This window comes from Triticum aestivum, chromosome 6B (genome assembly GCF_018294505.1).
Source record: "Triticum aestivum cultivar Chinese Spring chromosome 6B, IWGSC CS RefSeq v2.1, whole genome shotgun sequence".
In the NCBI taxonomy this organism is placed as follows: domain Eukaryota; kingdom Viridiplantae; phylum Streptophyta; class Magnoliopsida; order Poales; family Poaceae; genus Triticum; species Triticum aestivum.
This window is the reverse complement of record NC_057810.1, coordinates 82,924,987-82,935,863: the sequence shown is the minus strand read 5'-3', so window position 1 is coordinate 82,935,863 and position 10,877 is coordinate 82,924,987.

Here is a 10,877-nt window from a genome sequence, read left to right as displayed (position 1 = left end):
ATCATAGCTCACTTTCAAATTTGAAGTTGCCTTCACTTTCAAATTTGAAGTTGCCTTCACTTTCAAATTTGAAGTTGCCTTCTGATCGGGGCATGCATGGGCAAATCAAAGCCAGAGCAAAAATATTAGCATGGGTGTTGAGATTAATTAGCATTGAGTATCCTGTGGAAGGCCCGTAATCTTCCGTGCGTTTAGGATTTTCCGAGAATAATCTACCAGACCATATTGTCCTAGCGTGTGTCAATCACTCTACAGCTTTCTCTTCCTGTCTCGCTCTAGGGTTCTTTGATTCCTCTCCTTTTTCTCGTAGGGACTGTGCTAGAACGATTTGTTCTCTCTTGGTGATTGCGCTAGGGGTTTAACCTGTTGGTGTTGGATTTGTTGCAGGTTATCTTGTCCACTTGTCAATCAAGATACTGAAGAGTAGTTTGGGTTTTGGTTCGAGTTCAATCTTTGAGCCTTTGAGGTGTTCGATTTTGTCCCTTTATCCGTTGATCCATTCCGTTATCTAGCTCCACCAGCACTATCCTTGCGGTGGCCGGGGGTGGAGATGGTCTTCGCTTCCCTCAACACCAGCACTATCCTTGCGGTGGCCGGGGGTGGAGATGGTCTTCGCTTCCCTCAACACAACTTTGGGATCGTTAGTTAGAAGAACACCACCTATCATGTACATATAGGTGGTCCTTCCCGTTACATATCATGTGCTAGATTGACAGGACCAAAACCAAATCGTTGGTTGGCTACTCCGATCAAGGTGCACCCGTACGTGGGTGTGGTCGGCCACATCCCATTCACTTTCTTTCTCTTGGTTGTTAGCCAAGACCAAATTCCCTCACAAGAAAGTTTCACCACACCTCGGTGAATACTACTCCCTCCGTCCAGTGAAAAGTGTGCATACAGAAATTTTAGGACAAATTATGAAGTGGAGTAAAATATGCATTGGAAGATGCAAGCCGCTATCTCTCTCCTCTCAAATTACCCAACCCCTAATGAGCTAAATGCATATAGGAATTAAGGAAACCATGTGTAGAGTGTTATTAGTCTTGATTACCATGTGATTAGAGAAAAGCATTTTTTTCCTACTTTAAAGCGCATTGGAAAGATAGAAGTACATTCTTTTGTGGACAAATTTTAAACCCAAACATACACTCTTCACCGGACGGGGGAGTATATATTTTGACGCTTGCAGAGGGAAAGTGCTCACTAGGTTTAGATTTGCATGAACCGAACATGGCATAAGAAGACGGTAGTAGGAAATGATTCAGTTGATGTGACTTTCGTATGAGAGCAACATCATGGTTTAATACGACTGTTGACGTGCAAAGATTAGTGTTGCCAGGGTCGAAAGAGGGCCGGTGCATAATCTGATGTGATGTACGATCGCATGGATCTTCAAATCTACCGTTGGAATCAATAATAGGCATCCACGCAGGTAGAAAACACCAGTCGAATTATGTTAACAACATCAATGGATCATATAATCTAACAACGGAGTCTTCACATGTGTACGATTGTAGATTAGAGAGGTCTGAGATTGCGATCTAACAACCGAGTCTTCACATATGTACAATTTTAAATCCATGATTTTGTTTTTCAAATTGGCAAAGAATTTACAAAGTTCAGGAATGTTTTTGAAATTCATAAATATTTTTCATACTCAAGAACGATTTTAAAATTCATCAACATTTTTGTGAATTCACTAAAAAATCACTAATATCTACAAATTCACGAATATTTTTCAAATACCTGAACATTTTAACTTTTTGACTGTTTTTAAAAATTCATTAACATTTCATAAAATTCAGGAACATGTTTCTGAAACAGTGAACATTTTTTGAATTGAACTATTTTTAAATGATGAACCAAACAGTGAAGTATTTAGTTGTCAAGCATGACAAATTTCTTTTTGGATGTTTTTATTAGGTTTGTTTTTCCTTTTCGGATGACAACTTTAGTTGTAAAAAACGTCAAGCCCACACCATTGACACTTATCATTTGGTTTTTTATTTTTCTAAACCTAATTTTTTTATCTATTCTAAAAAGAAAATCTGGTTTATAGACCTGACGCATTTATCTCCTTGCACAAAACTTAATGTGCATTTGCTCGCTATCCACCCCTCAAAAAAAAAAAATTGCTCGTTATCCCGTGCGCTATGCACGGTATAGGTAGGAGCTCCCACAATCCACTCCCTATCGTCCTCGATCTTTTTTTTTTGCGTTCAAACCTGAGAGCTTTTATTCAACGAACGAGGTCCTGGCATCATCAGCCAACAGGCTGGTGAGCAGGAAAGATGGTCTCGAGTCAGTCCCTTCATCACTTGGGCGCATAAGGAGTTGGGATTAGAGATAAATCTCCAACCATGTTTACCCAGCAGTGCCAGGTTGAATAACTCAAGATCACGAAAGCCCATCCCACCCTGACACTTCGGAGATGCAAGTTTTTCCCAAGATAGCCAATGCATAGATCGCCGATCAAGAGATCCACTCCACCAGAATTTGGCCATACTAGTAATAAGACCTTTGCATACTTTCTTAGTCAGACGGAAACAACTCATACTGAAGGTTGGGATGGCTTGGATAACTGATTTAAGAAGTGTTTCCCTTCCAGCACAAGCTAGTAGCCGCTCTGCCCATCCATTCATTTTGCTCCTGGATCTGTCCCCAATATGGTCAAAAGTCTCACTAGTGATTCTTCCAACCGCTGTGGGTAATCCCAAATATCTATCACTGAAAGCTTCGACATGAACACCAAGGACCAGTTTGACTGCTTGCCTTCTTGCATGCGGTGTATTAGGCGAAAAAAATATTGCACTCTTATCACGATTGACTGCCTGTCCCGAGCAAGTAGCATAGATCAATAATATTGCATTGAGTCTGTCCGCACTCTCCTGGGTTGCACTGATGAAGATAAGACTATCATTGGCAAAAAGAAGATGACTCACCCAAGGTGCTCGAAAGGATACACGAATGCCCCTATCAACATGAATACCTCCATAAAATTTGAGCAAAGATGTGAGTCCTTCAGCACATAGTAAGAAAAGAAAAGGCGACATCGGGCAGCCCTGCCGTAGCCCCCTGGACGGGGTGAAGAACGGCAGCAACTCCCCATTCACTCTCACCGAGAACCGAACAGATGAGACACATTTCAGTACCAGGTTCACGAACTGAGCGCTAAAACCAAGCTTGACCATGATCGCCTCCATATAATGCCATTCCACTCTGTCGTAGGCCTTCATCATGTCTAATTTGACAGCACACGAATAGTTTTTCCCCTTCTTCCTTCGCCTCATTGTGTGCACACTTTCAAACGCAACCACCACGTTATCAGTGATCAGACGACCAGGGACAAAAGCACTCTGCTCCTGGCTAACCACCATGTCCATGAGCTCTTTGAAACGGTTAGTTATCACCTTAGCAGCTATCTTGTAAGGAACATGACACAAAGAGATCGGCCGGTATTGAGTAATGGACTGCGGGTTCCGTACCTTGGGAATAAGTGTGATGGCCGTATCATTGAAGCCATAAGGTAGATCACCCCCGTTTAAAAAACCAAGAATTGTTGGCACTAGGTCATTCTTGATGAGATCCCAGTGTCGCTGAAAAAACGCTGCGGTAAACCCGTCAACACCCGGTGCTTTGGATGGGGACATCTAAAAAAGAGCATCGCGAACCTCGTCCGGTTCGAAGGGTTTATCCAAGAGATGTTCATGTCCTCGGTTACACGCGCCGGGACAAATTGAAGCAACTCATTCATATCATGAAAACCTTGGGAAGAATACAAATCCTGATAGAATGATTGCACCTCCCCCTTGTCCTCAGCCTCGGTCGCACATATGGATCCGTCCGACCGCTGAAGATGGGCAATACGATTCACACGCTTCCGCTGTGCTGCTAGGGCGTGATAATATGCCGTATTTCAGTCACCCTTCCATAGCCAAGGCACATGTGAGCGTTGCCGCATCCAAATCTCCTCCTGTCGCAATGCTTCTCCCAACTGAATCACAATTGCTCGTTCCTCGTCGGTAGGCCCTCGACCGATGGATCTACTTCTCAAGAGTTCAAGCTTTTTCTGCAATTTCCGGACCCTCTTAGCGAGGCATCCAAACTCTCTTGCACCCCACGCCCCAAGTTCAACTTGGAGTTGTTGCAAAGTGTTTTGAATAGCGGCAAGGTCTTGACCGGCATGATTCCGTCGCCACGCTTCCGCAACAATCTGATCATACTCCGCATGAGACTGCCAAACATCTTCGTACCTAAACTACTTTGGTCCTCTCGTGTGTTGTACTTCTTGTGTCTCAACCAAAACAAAACAGTGGTCCAACTCTACTGAGCTAATGTGTCTCACCCGGGCAACTTCGAAGCTCTGTAGAAAAGCTGCATTGGCCAGCCCTCTATCCAGACGGGCTTTCACGTTCCTCTCGCCGGCCTGACCATTATCCCAAGTGTATGGCACCCCTGAAAAACCAAAGTCCTGCAGGGAGCAATCATCTAAAACATCGCGAAACGCGCGCATCTGCCACTCCGCCCTCTACGCTCGGCTGAAGTGTTCAGTGACATGCATCGTTTCGTTGAAGTCACCAAGACATAGCCATGCTTGATGCGGTACTGCATGTAGTCTTCTCAAACAAGCCCAACTGTGATGCCGATCCTCGCTCCCCCCATGAATCTCCATTCGTGCAAGGGGGAACCGACTTTCCGCACCACCACATCGATGTGGCCGGAACTATAACTCTTTAGATCAACCGAAATATCACTTGACCAGAACAAACCAAGGCCTCCACTAAGCCCCATGCTGTCAACAGCAAAACAGCCCGAAAACCCGAGTGTATGCTTCAGAATTTCAACTCTCTTTGCTCTAATCTTCGTTTCCATCACAAAGATTAGGCTGGGCCCTTCCTGCTTCATAATCTTCCGAAGCTCGCGAACTGCCTCGGGGTTCCCAAGCCCCCGGCAGTTCCAGCTGAGATGTTTCATTGCTCTCCGCGGGGCTGACCTGCACCCGCCGCCGATGTGTTTTCCGATGAGGGTGGGGTGGGTTTCTTCTTCTTTGGGTCTGGTTCCGAGGTCTCTCCCTCCTCTTTCCCACTACCATCACCGGAGTTTGGCTTTGCTTGAGCATTGAACACCACCATATCCGTAGGGACACCATTGCCTTCCCCCATCGCATTGCTGGTAATGGCCAATGGTTCGACTCTGCGATATACTTTCTCCATCTGAGGCCCCCCCTTCCTCCTGGGTTGGTTCCTTCTTTTCGGGGGAGAGTTCACCTCAGCTGTTGCGGCCGCATTCGTGTTGGAGGAGGAGGCATCTTTCCTGCTAGCCGTCGTCTGCTGAGGCCCTTTGGATGAGTCGTCGCTCGACGCCGGCCCCTTGCGTTCATCAGGTGCACGCAAGTTTGTGGTAAAGGGAAGATCTCCATACTCATCCCTTGTACCCGGGGTGGGACAAAACAGATCAGAGTGACCTAAACGGCCACAAGGGAAGCAAAAATTTGGAACATGTTCATATTGGATGTCGTACCAATCTCTGGACTTCCTCTTGGCAGAGTCGATCAATATCCACCGCCGTAAAGGTTTACTCACATCTAGGGTAACCCTAGCTCTTAGAAATCCACCAACGGGGTCAAACTGAACGGAGGTGGCCTCTTTATCAATCTGTTTTGCAATCGCTTTTCCCCACGTATCATTGCGCAGATTGAAAGGCAGATTTAGAACCCTAGCCCAAAGTTGAATTTTATCAAACTTCAGCTCTGACGGCCTCATGCAATCTTGGAATTCTGATAGGATCACAGCATGCCGGCTTACGTGCCACGGAGAACCATCTCGCACGCGATCACGATCACAACGATTCTCGAACTCCGCCACGAATATGTTTTCTCCCCCCGGCTTAAAAGACAAGCCTCTAGGGTTTCCCCATGCTGACCTCAACGCATTAGCAATAGTCTGGATATGCAAAACTTTCCAATGAAGGACCTTGCCCGCGATCAGCCACTTCTCCTGGCCTCCTTCTTCCAGGTCATCAATCACCAAAGGAGTAGCCTCCTCTTCGGTGAGATCGAGCTTGCCCATGGCTTCTTCCAGCCTCGCCCTAGCCGCACGAGGCGATAGCGGCGCGTCTGAGTTCGTGTTGTGCGCCGTGGGGGACGACGCGGACGCCATCCTTCCCCGCACAGATCGGATCGCCCCGCCGACGAGATGTCAGCGAGCGCCAGTCGCCACCGAAAACCCTAATCGCCTTCCGCCGAGGGCTCCTGGTTTTTCGGGAAAAACTTTTTTTGCCAACTATCGTCCTCGATCTGATCCTCGTCTCCAAAACAGCCATCCGTATCTCTATTCTCTCCATGCACGCTCCCTTTCTCCCCATCAGTTCATGAAACCCTAGATCAGATCGACGGCGATCGATACAGACTAGTTTCGTTGGTGGGAGAAGTCCGCTGGATGGATATCGCGACCTCCTCCGAAGATGACGATGAAAGGGAGTATTTCGCTTCGTGGATCACGAGTCAAATCAGGAGGAACCGTCAAGATCCGGCTGTTATCCAATGGGTGCCGCCGGTTCAGATCTTCCGGTACACAGATCTCTTCGAGGACGCCTGGGGATGGGACAGGCTACTGCCGCACTGCGGTGTCTCGGTCGTCATGTATTTGGAGTACCTGAAGGAGTATCACAAGCGCAACCGCATGGATTACGTCGCTGCCGCCGCCGCCAGCGGCGGCAACTCAAAGCCCGAGGAGTGGCCGCTCAGGTCGCGAGCGGTGAACGACGACGCCCAGTTCGACCCGAATGGGTCCCTTGTTGATGCCGCCCAGTTTTGCCTGGACATGGAGTCGCGGTTCATGTCGGCGTGGAAGAACCGACGAGTGAGCAACGTCAAACATCTGAGCCAAATGATACAGGAGCGAGCTCGTCTCATCATCAATGGCAAGAGCCAAGAATTCTTTGAAACTGCTGCAGCTAGCTTGGTGTGTATTGCCAACGAGGCAGTTTTGGCGTCTGAGCTGCTGGACCGTGGGGCGAGAGCCACCGACGATGAAATCTTATTATGCAACCTCATCCGCCACTGTGCGCTGAGTTTTATGGACATGACGGCAGGGCCTCCTGAATCTGCTGCCGCCATCGCCGCCATGGTGGGCGTTGCCAAAGAGGCCAGGATAATGTGCGAGCGGATGAGGGAAGTGAAGCAACTTCATGACATTCGCTCTTACCACCCGCCATCCCATAAGATGCATCTTTCTGAGATGATCCGGGGCCCGGTCTTTAGGGTTATGAGGCACATGCTGACGAATTCTACAGGGGGCGACAATACTTATATGGCAATGGATTTTAAGAAGAAGAAGAAAAAGAAGAGGCCTAATGCGGAAACCTCGAACGAAGAATTTTTACAGGGGCAGCTTGCTGAACGAGAGAAGTATATTGTTGAGCTGGAAGACAAGCTGAGCGACAGGGACAAAGAACTGGGTGCTTTGAAGTTTAGGCATAAAAAGCATCTTCGCAGAGCGCAGAAGAAGAAAGAGCTAGCAGAAGCCAGGAGGAGTGTGTGTGATAATTGTGAAGCTGAAAGAGCCCAGCATCAACAAATACTACATTATAGCCAAGAATGTCTGCAAGAAAAAGTAAACCAGTTACATGCATTAGAGGAACAGCATAAGGTTGCTCAAGACAAGTTAAGGCGGGCCAATTCTTTGATTGCGCGAGTTGGAGAAATATATAGGTTACACTCTTAGTCACTGGAAGCCGAGTCACGTGAATGCGCCGAGCAATTTGATCCAGATCATGCCACAAGAGATAGTGCCTCTGCTCTCGGTTCCAGATCTTCAAATTCAATGCCCTCAAATGAAGTCAAACTTGTAGCAAATTAATGGGGGGAAACACGAACGTCCATCTATTCACCCTGCCTACAGAGTATTGGAGGAAAGAAACAGCAGAGTTCTGTAAGATGCCAAATACGTTTACAGTAGATAAGCAAGTATTATGTTGGGATCGATAGTATTATCTTTTACAGTTGCTGGACTGGTTGGCTTAACAAACTTCATGTCGAGTGGCGAAAATCATGCAGCCTTGTTTTGGCACAAGTTGTGACCTATGACGTCTTATAAAAGTTTATACCTGAAAAGATTGACACAGGCTGCATTCGTATTAATGTCTTGCTTGCATGACATATGTTTTTTTTCTAGCTTGCAAAGTGTACTTGAGTTTGATAGCATCAGATGTCTATCAGTCTATGCCATTGTATTTTTCAGCTTGCATCTCTTTTTAAAGGGTTTGCCATGCATGACGAAGGGTTGAAGACTAAACAGTCAGTCTGTACAAATTTGCTTGCAAAGATAATTATCTATCAAACGGCTATGCTTCATGGAACGAAGATCAGAACAAAATAAATATATAAGAATAATTATTTAGTAGTAAAAACCCAATACAAGTGCCGGCTGGGGATTCTCTTTACTGGATGCTTGCTTCGATGCTTCTTGGGAATTTTGTTGGAATTCTCGAGTTTGATTTGGAGAAGCACAGCCTAGCTGTGATACAAGTGCCGGTACATATGCTTGAACAGAGCCAACACCGATTCTCGATTATGCGGGCAGAGGGTGATGGCCTTGGTTTACTCTTCTATATGGACCGCAGTTTCCAGTTATGGTAGAGGATGACTGATTATAATGGTGTTGCTTCATGGGGGCTGGGAAGAACTATTGGACTGGACAAGCTTTCCGTGAATCTAGAGGGGAATGACATAGTGATACTAGGGTTCGCTGAGGAAAATAATGTGGTGTTTGTACCACACGTGACATCCGCTTTATGGTCCATCTTGAGTCATCACAGTCACAGTGCCAGAAACTGATGGGAACCTATTCTCATTATCATCATCCATTCGAAAGTGTGTAAACTGCAGGTAATAGCATGCCTTCGATACTGCTTGTAACAAAATCAAGTTAATTTCCATAACGAGGAACAAGGAACATTTCAAATGACTCAATAAGCTAGGATGTTTGGGGTGTCTGCTACTTTCCGGAAATATTGTTATTTGAAGCACTAATCTTCTAGCCTTCACTGAGAACAGAATACAGATGCGGGCAAAACTTAGCAATATGCTAACACTAAGAGTCGAAGGCGTGGCAGTAAAAAACTATCCGTTATCCTGAAGGTGTTCTCTGTTTATAACGGTTGGTTTCATCCAATAATGCAGAGACGATTCAGTTTTGGAGCTTTTTGCGCAGTTTCTACAATACCAGCGAAGCTTACTGTTGTCTGAGTCGTCGATAAAACCTCAACGGCTTCTCCACTGATGAAATTGGTTGCTCCGCAGGTATCTAAGGATTGCATTCTGCAGGTGGCTCGCTGAGAGATGCAGAAATGGGCAGTGTGCTTGTGGTTTCATCTCTTCTGTACGCTGTGATCCACGTGGAAATCGACCCTCTGCAATGGTCAACTGTGAAGTCTGGCTCGTAGGACCTCGTCGCTTAATTTGCTGCCTTGGTGTCTGTTACCTAATCTCTCTACGCATTGGGCAACCGGAATGAAGTCACGGTGGCTTGCTTGGGTTAATGGTCTGTGTGTAATCGTTTTGCTTCTTCGGAGGAAGCAAGTTCGTTCACCTGTCAGCCATGCATGCAGTACTTATGGTCGAATCTATGCTTATTTCTTTTGTCCCATGTTGATGTTGTGTCAGGTTGAGATTTCAAATCTCTACCCGGTCCGTTCCTAGATATAAGATCTTTTAGAGATTTTCATATGAAGTACATACGGAGTAAAATGAGTGGATCTACACTCTAAAATATGTCTATATACATCCGTATGTAGTCTACATTGGAATCTCTTGTATTTAGGAATGGAGGGAGTAAATCTGTCTGCTTTATGTTTTGTCCTATGATGTTCCTTTTCCAATTTTGTATGTGCACGCACTGGGCGTTCATATTTGTGTCTGAAGAAGAGAGCGGGATAGCTTTGTTGGTGTAGAAGGGTACTTTCGTTGTGGAACTATATTCCTTAATTATATTTGTACTAAATATAGTTTTGAAGACCGCACCGTATGAAGCACTACTCCGAAAATCTTGCATGCTCGGTTCAGTTCTTATTTAACTTTGCACATTTTGTCTTTTGTCTTACTTATTTAACTGCTAGAAAGATTGCCCTATTTCTAGAAAAAATAGAGAATGTTTCTGTTGCAAAAAATATATAATATTGTGTTTTTGAAAAAAAAAACCGAGCGCACTGATTTCTTACATTAAAGCATCTTAGAATAAAATGCTCACGTTGTACAAGTGTGATCGAAAATGTATGCAGAAAAATAATATTGTGACAGTTTCCCCTATTTTTCATTTTTCGATGGTGGTCCTGTCCTACATTGTCATTTATACGCGTTGCGATATTTAGCCTAACAAGGGGACAACCTTTCAAAGAAAATATAAGGCAACTAAATCAAGTAATTTGTGCGGTTTAGCGGTGTTACCTGTTCTGCTCCATAGTTCTTGTCGTGGTTTTAGTTAAAATTTGAAATGGAGGCAGTAACTATCTAAGCTCTGCTCAACCGCATTGCATTCCTGTTTTTTCTTCTCGCTACAACCGGAGTTTGCGGCTGCCAGTGCCAGAGCTGACGCAACTGCTATAACACTCAAGAGACCTTGTGCAGATAAAACTAGAGCTAATAACTGTTACCACTCAAATCTGAAGAGCTCATTCCTTTCACAAAGTTAGCGTTAGGCACAAAGTGTTTCTTCGTAAACGCCTCCAGAGTAAAAAAGAAAGTTTAAGAAACTTAAAGCAAATGCAGTCAGCGATGTGTAGAGGCGAAATCCATGCTATTACTGCTACTTATGCAGGTGCAGTTCAACAAGCGGGAGCTGCCTCACTAAATACTGAAGCGGTTCAACATTCATTAGTCA